The sequence below is a fragment of the Ranitomeya imitator genome, chromosome 1, assembly GCF_032444005.1.
Source record: "Ranitomeya imitator isolate aRanImi1 chromosome 1, aRanImi1.pri, whole genome shotgun sequence".
Classification (NCBI taxonomy): Eukaryota; Metazoa; Chordata; class Amphibia; order Anura; family Dendrobatidae; genus Ranitomeya; species Ranitomeya imitator.
Window position 1 is genome coordinate 1,207,330,133 of NC_091282.1, and position 11,115 is coordinate 1,207,341,247.

Here is an 11,115-nt window from a genome sequence, read left to right on the forward strand (position 1 = left end):
ATTCCATCAGGTTTACAGTACCATGTAAACATATGAAAAACCAAATCCGCTGTGCCCATGGTGCAGAAAATACCGCGCGGAAACGCTGCGTTGTACTTTCCGCAGCATGTCAATTCTTTGTGCGGATTCCGCGGCGTTTTACACCTGTTCCTCAATAGGAATCTGCAGGTGAAATCCGCACAAAAAACACTGGAAATCCGCGGAAAATCCGCAGGTAAAACGCAGTGCCTTTTCCCCGCGGATTTTTCAAAAATGGTGCGGAAATATCTCACACGAATCCGCAACGTGGGCACATAGCCTTAGGGTTAGGGTTGGAATTAGGGTTGTGGTTAGGGTTAGGGGTGTGTTGGGGTTAGGGTTGTGATTAGGGTTATGGCTACAGTTGGGATTAGGGTTAGGGGTGTGTTGGGGTTAGTGTTGGAGGTAGAATTGAGGGGTTACCACTGTTTAGGCACATCAGGGGTCTCCAAACGCAACATGGCGCCACCATTGATTCCAGCCAATCTCGTATTCAAAAAGTCAAATGGTGCTCCCTCACTTCCGAGCCCTGACGTGTGCCCAAACAGTGGTTTACCCCCACATATGGGGTATCAGTGTACTCAGGATAAACTGCGCAACAATTATTGGGGTCCAATTTCTCCTGTTACCCTTGTGAATCTAAAAAAATGCTTGCTAAAACATCATTTTTGAGGAAAGAAAAATGATTTTTTATTTTCACGGCTCTGCGTTGTAAACGTCTGTGAAGCACTTGGGGGTTCAAAGTGCTCACCACATATCTAGATAAGTTCCTTGGGGGGTCTAGTTTCTAAAATGTGGTCACTTGTGGGGGGTTTCTACTGTTTAGGCACACCAGGGGCTCTGCAAACGCAATGTGACGCCCGCAGACCATTCCATCAAAGTCTGCATTTCAAAAGTCACTACTTCCCTTCTGAGCCCCGACGTGTGCCCAAACGGTGGTTTACCCCCACACATGGGGTATCAGCGTACTCAGGAGAAACTGGACAACAACTATTGGGGTCCAATTTCTCCTGTTACCCTTGGAAAAATAAAAAATTCTGGGCTAAATAATTATTTTTGAGGAAAGAAAATGTATTTATTATTTTCACGGCTCTGCATTATAAACTTCTATGAAGCACTTGGGGGTTCAAAGTGCTCACCACACATCTAGATAAGTTCCTTTCGGGGTCTAGTTTCCAAAATGGGGTCACTTGTGGGGGGTTTCTACTGTTTAGGCACATCAGGGGCTCTGCAAACGCAACGTGACGCCCGCAGAGCATTCCATCAAAGTCTGCATTTCAAAACGTCACTACTTCACTTCCGAGCCCCAATGTGTGCCCAAACAGTGGTTTACCCCCACATATGGGGTATCACCGTACTCCGGAGAAACTGGACAACAAATATTGGGGTCAAATTTCTCCTGTTACCCTTGGGAAAATTAAAAAATTCTGGGCTAAATAATTATTTTTGAGGAAAGAAAACGTATTTATTATTTTCACGGCTCTGCATTATAAACTTCTATGAAGCACTTGGGGGTTCAAAGTGCTCACCACACATCTAGATAAGTTCCTTTCGGGGTCTAGTTTCCAAAATGGGGTCACTTGTGGGGGGTTTCTACTGTTAAGCCACATCAGGGGCTCTGCAAACGCAACGTGACGCCCACAGAGCATTCCATCAAAGTCTGCATTTCAAAAGTCACTACTTCCCTTCTGAGCCCCGACGTGTGCCCAAACAGTGGTTTACCCTCACACATGGGGTATCAGCGTACTCAGGAGAAACTGGACAACAACTATTGGGGTCCAGGTTCTCCTGTTACCCTTGGGAAAATAAAAAATTCTGGGCTAAATAATTATTTTTGAGGAAAGAAAACGTATTTATTATTTTCACGGCTCTGCATTATAAACTTCTATGAAGCACTTGGGGGTTCAAAGTGCTCACCACACATCTAGATAAGTTCCTTTCGGGGTCTAGTTTCCAAAATTGGGTCACTTGTGGGGGGTTTCTACTGTTTAGGCACATCAGGGGCTCTGCAAACGCAACGTGACGCCCGCAGAGCATTCCATCAAAGTCTGCATTTCAAAACGTCACTACTTCACTTCCGAGCCCCAATGTGTGCCCAAACAGTGGTTTACCCCCACACATGGGGTATCACCGTACTCCGGAGAAACTGGACAACAAATATTGGGGTCAAATTTCTCCTGTTACCCTTGGGAAAATTAAAAAATTCTGGGCTAAATAATTATTTTTGAGGAAAGAAAACGTATTTATTATTTTCACGGCTCTGCATTATAAACTTCTATGAAGCACTTGGGGGTTCAAAGTGCTCACCACACATCTAGATAAGTTCCTTTCGGGGTCTAGTTTCCAAAATGGGGTCACTTGTGGGGGGTTTCTACTGTTAAGCCACATCAGGGGCTCTGCAAACGCAACGTGACGCCCACAGAGCATTCCATCAAAGTCTGCATTTCAAAACGTCACTACTTCCCTTCTGAGCCCCGACGTGTGCCCAAACAGTGGTTTACCCCCACATATGGGGTATCAACGTACTCAGGAGAAACTGGACAACAACTTATGGGGTCCAATTTCTCCTGTAACCCTTGGGAAAATAAAAAATTCTGGGCTAAATAATTATTTTTGAGGAAAGAAAACGTATTTATTATTTTCACGGCTCTGCATTATAAACTTCTATGAAGCACTTGGGGGTTCAAAGAGCTCACCACACATCTAGATAAGTTCCTTTGGGGGTCTAGTTTCCAAAATGGGGTCACTTGTTGGGGGTTTCTACTGTTAAGCCACATCAGGGGCTCTGCAAACGCAACATGACGCCCACAGAGCATTCCATCAAAGTCTGCATTTCAAAACATCACTACTTCACTTCCGAGCCCCGGCATGTGCCCAAACAGTAGTTTACCCCCACATATGGGGTATCAGCATACTCAGGAGAAACTGGACAACAACTTTTGGGGTCAAATTTCTCCTGTTACCCTTGGGAAAATAAAAAATTGCAGGCTAAAAGATCATTTTTGAGAAAATAATTTTTTTATTTTATTTTCATTGCTCTGCGTTATAAACTTCTGTGAAGCACTTGGGGGTTCAAAGTCCTCACCACACATCTATATTAGTTCCTTTGGGGGTCTAGTTTCCAAAATGGGGTCATTTCTGGGGGATCTCCAATGTTTAGGCACACAGGGGCTCTCCAAACGTGACATGGTGTCCGCTAATGATTGGAGCTAATTTTCCATTTAAAAAGCCAAATGGCGTGCCATCCCTTCCGAGCCCTGCCGTGCGCCCAAACAGTGGTTTACCCCCACATATGGGGTATCAGCGTACTCAGGACAAACTGGACAACAATATTTGAGGTCCAATTTCTCCTATTATCCTTGGCAAAATAGGAAATTCCAGGCTAAAATATCATTTTTGAGGAAAGAAAAATTATTTTTTATTTTCATGGCTCTGCGTTATAAACTTCTGTGAAGCACCTGGGGGTTTAAAGTGCTCAATATGCATCTAGATAAGTTCCTTGGGGGGTCTAGTTTCCAAAATGAGGTCACTTGTGGGGGAGCTCCAATGTTTAGGCACACAGGGGCTCTCCAAACGCGACATGGTGTCCGCTAACAATTGGAGCTAATTTTCCATTCAAAAAGTCAAATGGCGCGCCTTCCCTTCCGAGCCCTGCCGAGTGCCCAAACAGTGGTTTACCCCCACATCTGAGGTATCGGCGTACTCGGGAGAAATTGCTCAACAAATTTTATGATCCATTTTATCCTACTGCCCATGTGAAAATGAAAAAATTGACGCAAAAATAATTTTTTTGTGAAAAAAAAGTACTTTTTCATTTTTACAGATCAATTTGTGAAGCACCTGAGGGTTTAAAGTGCTCACTAGGCATCTAAATAAGTTCCTTGGGGGGTCTAGTTTCCAAAATGGGGTCACTTGTGGGGGAGCGCCAATGTTTAGGCACACAGGAGCTATCCAAACGCGACATGGTGTCCGCTAACGATGGAAATAATTTTTCATTCAAAAAGTCAAATTGCGCTCCTTCCCTTCCGAGCCTTACCATGTGCCCAAACAGTGGTTTACCCCCACATGTGAGGTATTGGTGTACTCAGGAGAAATTGCCCAACACATTTTAGGATCCATTTTATCCTGTTGCCCATGTGAAAATGAAAAAATTGAGGCTAAAAGAATTTTTTTGTGAAAAAAAAGTACTTTTTCATTTTTACGGATCAATTTGTGAAGCACCTGGGGGTTCAAAGTGCTCACTATGCATCTAGATAAGTTCCTTGGGGCGTCTAGTTTCCAGAATGGGGTCACTTGTGGGGGAGCTCCAATTTTTAGGCACACGGGTGCTCTCCAAACGTGACATGGTGTCCGCTAAAGAGTGGAGCCAATTTTTGATTCAAAAAGTCAAATGGCGCTCCTTCCCTTCCAAGCCCTGCCGTGCGCCCAAACAGTGGTTTACCCCCACATATGAGGTATCAGCGTACTCAGGACAAATTGGACAACAACTTTCGTTGTTCAGTTTCTCCTTTTACCATTGGGAAAATAAAAAAATTGTTGCTAAAAGATAATTTTTGTGACTAAAAAGTTAAATGTTCATTTTTTCCTTCCATGTTGCTTCTGCTGCTGTGAAGCACCTGAAGGGTTAATAAACTTCTTGAATGTGGTTTTGAGTACCTTGAGGGGTGCAGTTTTTAGAATGGTGTCACTTTTGGGTATTTTCAGCCATATAGACCCCTCAAACTGACTTCAAATGTGAGGTGGTCCCTAAAAAAAATGGTTTTGTAAATTTCGTTGTAAAAATGAGAAATCGCTGGTCATATTTTAACCCTTATAACTTCCTAACAAAAAAAAATTTTGTTTCCAAAATTGTGCTGATGTAAAGTAAACATGAGGGAAATGTTATTTATTAACTATTTTGTGTCACATATCTCTCTGGTTTAACAGAATAAAAATTCAAAATGTGAAAATTGCGAAATTTTCAAAATTTTCGCCAAATTTCCGTTTTTATCACAAATAAGCGCAGAATTTATTGACCTAAATTTACCAATAACATGAAGCCCAATATGTCACGAAAAAACAATCTCAGAACCGCTAGGATCCGTTGAAGCGTTCCTGAGTTATTACCTCATAAATGGACACTGGTCAGAATTGCAAAAAACGGCAAGGTCTTTAAGGTCAAAATAGGCTGGGTCATGAAGGGGTTAAAGGGCCCTGCCAGCTGTTTCCCCATGATTCCGGCCCAAAACATGACTCCTCCACCTCTTTGCTGACGTCGCAGCCTTGTTGGGACATGGTGGCCTCCACCAACCATCCACTACTCCATCCGTCTGGACCATCCAGGGTTGCTCGACACTCATCAGTAAACAAGACTGTTTGAAAATTAGTCTTCGTGTATGTCTGGGCCCACTGCAACCGTTTCTGCTTGTGAACACTGTTTAGGAGTGGCCGAATAGTAGGTTTATGCACCACAGTAAGCCTTTGAAGGATCCTACACCTTGAGGTTCGAGGGACTCCAGAGGCACCAGCAGCTTCAAATAACTGTTTGCTGCTTTGTAATGGTATTTTGGCAGCTGCTCTCTTAATCCAATGAATTTATCTGGCAGAAACCTTCCTCAATATGCCTTTATCTGCATGTACTCTGTCTGGGCTCTATTTCAGTCACAAATCTCTTCACAGTATGGTGATCACTCTTAAGTTTTCATGAAATATCTAATGTTTTCATCCCTTGACCAAGGCATTGCACTATTTGATGCTTTTCAGCAGCAGAGAGATCCTTTTTGTTTCCCATGTTACTTGAAAACTGTGGCCTGCTTAATAATGAGGAACATCATTTTTAAGTAGTTTTCCTTTAATTAGAATCACCTGGAAAAATAATTATCACATGTGTTTAAGATTGATTTCAGTGATCCAATGAGCCCCGAGACACAATACCATCCACGAGTTTACTTGAAAAACAAAAAAATTAAATCTTTATGACACTTAAATCTAATTTGCATAATAATTTGGAACACGGTGTAGAAGGTTTATAATTTCTTTTCTCAATACTTAACAATTGAAATTACATCTGGTTCTCATAGCCAAGAAGCTCAAGCCTCCACGGTGTTGCCACAACTGGACAAAAAGAACAACATAAAGAAAAATCCAAGAACAATTGAAAATTTTTTAAAAAAATGAAACAGTGCGCTATTGTCCAATAACATTACAGACAAAGAAAATATTCAAAGCTCAGAGAAAGAATAAGACTAAAATGCCATAACATTTGGGAGTGACGCGTAATGTAATAGATACTCTTCCTGGGTCACTCTTCACCTTCAGGGTCAACTTGGTGTCCACATTGAAGATGTTTATCCACTTATGGATCGTTGATGCTCCTTGCAAGATAATCATTGGAAATCCATACTGGTTCACTAAACATCAGATGTGATATAATGGATAGATGGACAGATAGTATTGATGGCCATTAGAGATGAGCGGATTCATCTGTGGAGGATCGAGTTTCCTGAAATTTGGGGTTTAATAAGAGTTCTAACACTTTGAGATTTAATTGCTGGCTTGCAAAAAAAAATGACCTCACCATTTCCCACACTGGTGTAGCATCTGAGAGCGGTCTAACTTCACTTTGTAAGGCTGCAAGGTCTCTCCATAATGCCCTGCAGCTATGAAATCTATGCCTGCATATTGTAAGCTCTTATGATCAGCTGGGTCCTCTCTCATGATCAGTGGGGTCCTTTCTTGTGTAGAGTGTAAGGTCTTGTGGTCAGTGGGGTCCTCTTACTCTTCTGTGGAGTGTAAGCTCTTATGATCAGTGGAGTCTTCTCTCGCTGTTCTGCAGTCTAAGATCTTATGGTCAAAGGGTTCCTTTCTCTCTCATGTACAATGTTTGCTGTTATGATCAGCGGGGTCCTCTTTTGTCTTTCATATGTCCAATGGGGTTCTCTTTTTGTGTCATAATCAGTGAAGTCCTCTCTCTCTTTTGTGGTCAGCACTGGGACCCTCTCTCCTTTGTAGAGTATAAGCTCATATGGTCAGTGGGGTCCTCCCTTTCTTCTGTAGAGTGTAAGCTCTTATGGTCAGTGGGGTCCTCTCTCTCTCTGTAGAGTTTAAGATCTTATGGTCAGCAGGATCCTCTTTCTGTAAGCTCTTATGGTCAGCAGGGTACTCTCTCTCTGCTGTACAGTGTAAGCTCTTAAGGTCAGCAGGATCCTCTCCCTCCTGTAGAGTGTAAGCTCTTATGATCAGTGGGGTCCTCTCTCTCTCTCCTGTAGAGTGTAAGCTCTTATGGACAGTGAGGTCCTCTCTCTCCTGTAGAGTGTAAAGGTACCTTCACACATAACGATATTGTTAACGATATCGTTGCTATTTGTGACGTAGCAACGATATCATTAATGAAATCGTTATGTGTGACAGCGACCAGCGATCAGGCCCCTGCTGGGAGATCGTTGGTCGCTGAATAAAGTCCAGAACTTTATTTCGTCGCTGGACTCCTGCTGACATCGCTGGATCGGCGTGTGTGACACCGATCCAGCGATGTCTTCACTGGTAACCAGGGTAAACATCGGGTAACTAAGCGCAGGGCCGCGCTTAGTAACCCGATGTTTACCCTGGTTACCATGCTAAAAGTAAAAAACAAACAAACACAAGATACTTACCTACAGCCGTCTGTCCTCCAGCGCTGTGCTCTGCACTCCTCCTGTACTGGCTGTGAGCCGGAAAGCAGAGCGGTGACGTCACCGCTCTGCTTTCCGGCTCACAGCCAGTACAGGAGGAGAGCAGAGAAGCAGAGCGCAGCGCTGGAGGACAGACAGCGGTAGGTAAGTATCTAGTGTTTGTTTTTTTTTTACTTTTAGCATGGTAACCAGGGTAAACATCGGGTTACTAAGCGCGGCCCTGCGCTTAGTTACCCGATGTTTACCCTGGTTACCGGCATCGTTGGTCGCTGGAGAGCGGTCTGTGTGACAGCTCTCCAGCGACCAAACAGCGACGCTGCAGCGATCCGGATCGTTGTCGGTATCGCTGCAGCGTCGCTTAATGTGAAGGGGCCTTAAGCCCTTATGGTCAGTGGGGTCCTCTCTCTCTCCTGTGGAGTGTAAGATCTTATGATCTATGAGGTCCTCTCTCTTTTGTCTGTAGAGTGTAAGCTCTTATGATCAGTGGGGTCCTCTCTCTCTTGCAGAGTATAAGCTCTTATGGTCAGTAGGGTCCTCTCTCTTTCTCTTCTGTAGAGTGTAAGCTCTTATGGTCAGTGGGTTCCTCTCTCTCCTGTAGAGTGTAAGCTCTTATGGTCAGCGGGGTCCTCTCTCTCCTGCAGAGTATAAGCTCTTATGGTCAGTGGGGTCCTCTCTCTTTCTCTTCTGTAGAGTGTAAGCTCTTATGGTCAGTGGGTTCCTCTCTCTCCTGTAGAGTGTAAGCTCTTATGGTCAGCGGGGTCCTCTCTCTCCTGTAGAGTGTAAGCTCTTATGGTCAGTGGGGTCCTCTCTCTCCTGTAGAGTGTAAGCTCTTATGGTCAGTGGGGTCCTCTCTCTCCTGTAGAGTGTAAGCTCTTATGGTCAGCGGGGTCCTCTCTCTCCTGTAGAGTGTAAGCTCTTATGGTCAGTGGGGTCCTCTCTCTCCTGTAGAGTGTAAGCTCTTATGGTCAGTGGGGTCCTCTCTCTCCTGTAGAGTGTAAGCTCTTATGGTCAGCGGGGTCCTCTCTCTCCTGTAGAGTGTAAGCTCTTATGGTCAGTGGGGTCCTCTCTCTCCTGTAGAGTGTAAGCTCTTATGGTCAGTGGGGTCCTCTCTCTCCTGTAGAGTGTAAGCTCTTATGGTCAGTGAGGTCCTCTCTCTTTCTCTTCTGTAGAGTGTAAGCTCTTATGGTCAGCGGGGTCCTCTCTCTCTCCTGTAGAGTGTAAGCTCTTAAGGTACCGTCACATTTGGCGATGCTGCAGCGATCTAGACAGCGATCCCGATCGCTGCAGTGTCGCTGTGTAGTCGCTGGAGAGCTGTCACACAGACAGCTCTCCAGCGACCAACTATGCGATGTCCCCTGGTAACCAGGGTAAACATCGGGTTACTAAGTGCAGGGCCGCGCTTAGTAACCCGATGTTTACCCTGGTTACCAGCGTAAATGTAAAAAAACCCAAACACTACATACTTACATTCCGGTGTCTGTCCCCCGGCGCTGTGCTTCTCTGCACTGACTGTGAGCGCCAGCCGGAAAGCACAGCGGTGACGTCACTGCTGTGCTCTGCTTTCCGGCCAGCGCCTACACAGTGCAGAGAAGCAGAGCGCCGGGGGACAGACACCGGAATGTAAGTATGCAGTGTTTTTTTTTTTTTTTACGTTTACGCTGGTAACCAGGGTAAACATCGGGTTACTAAGCGTGGCCCTGCGCTTAGTAACCCGATGTTTACCCTGGTTACCAGTGAAGACATCGCTGAATCAGCGTCACACACTCCGATTCAGCGATGTCTGCGGGAGTCTAGTGACGAAATAAAGTTCTGGACTTTCTGCTCCGACCAACGACATCACAGCAGGATTCTGATCGCTGCTGCCTGTCAAACTCAACAATATCGCTCTCTAGGACGCTGCAACGTCACGGATCGTTAGCGATATCGTTCAGTGTGACGGTACCTTTAAGGTAAGCTGGGTTCCCTATCTCTCCTATAGAGTGTAATCTCTGATGATTAGCAAGGTCTTTCTCTCTCTTGTACAGTGTAATCTGTTATGATTAGCAGGGTTCTCTCTCTTTTCCTATCATTTAGAGTGGAATCTCTTATATCAGCGGGGTCCTCTCCCTTTCTCGTGTAGAGTGTAAGCTCTTATGGTCAGGAGGGTCTTCGCTCTGTCTTGTAGAGTGTAATTGCTTATGTTTAGCAAAGTTCTCTCTCTTCTGTCCCCCATGTGCATGTTCTAATTAAAATCTTTCCAGTACTGAGATTTACGCAAATTTTGTAACTGCAAATCAAACCATTAAGGACAATTTGTTGAAGCTGTTGAATTAGAATTTCAAAAGATCTCTAGTGATCATACATCTAAGATGGTTGAACAAATGCTCTCCATGATTCTGTACACAGGAGAATGCTTGGCTCGAGAGATGTGGAAGACAGAAAAACATCGTTAGGTGCCTCATCTAATGGGAGAACCAAAGGATCAGATGTCTAAATTCAAACTGGCCGAATTTTAGATTGTTGGCCAATCAATCCAAAAAAAGATCTTTTATCTAATGCTTTTGGGAACCTTATAAGACCGACTGATGAGATATCTAATGTTTTGACTCAATGTGGCGGAGCCTTTCTCTACTTGAATAAGGTTTGGTCACTTTGGGCTGAAACATCACTGTACTTGGGCCAATAAAGTCCATTTATTTGTTATAGATAGATTAATAAATTTTGTTTAAAACAATCTTCACCTTGAATTATTACTCAATTAAACAATAAAAAAAGAAAATATGTGGAGGTTAATAGTTATTACAGGTGCTGGAGATAGGAAAGGAATAAGAAAAACAAATCTAAGTAGAACCAGAATCCCAGATTAATTGAGCTTGTTACAATAGAAAACTGCATTTTTTTTCCTACCTCGCAACAATAGGCCGTCCAAGTTCATTACTGACCATAGTTAAGAAACTGAATGAAGAGCCAGCAGTAGTAGCTTATTACACAGAGTAAGTGACAGCGAGTGCTGGACACCGGCCCAAGTCATTCTTAACCAGTCATGTCCAATTACATGGAGCTTCACATATACATTCCGATTGGAGCCATGTTAATGAAGCAGTCCTACCACAAACTGGGGGGAAGTTCACAGGGGCTTCAGTTCTGCCTGTCCAATGGATAATTCCAGAATTTCAGACACAGACATTGCAAGGTCGGGTATCAGCGAACAATGTTGGAACAGGTGCTTAATTGTAAAGAAATGTCTCCTCGGTGCCCGGGACATACAGTGTTTTTAAGGTTACCGTTCTGTTTGCTCAGTAAATTAAACATGCTGGTAATTCAGGTCAGGTCAGTAACCTGTAAAACAGGCATTAGAAGAGGTCAAAGCTGGAAAAAGTTGTATCCGGAAAGGTCCAGGCTACAGGAAATGAGAGTGAGATTAATTGGGAACTCGAATTAATAAGAAAAAAATAGATAAAATAAAACA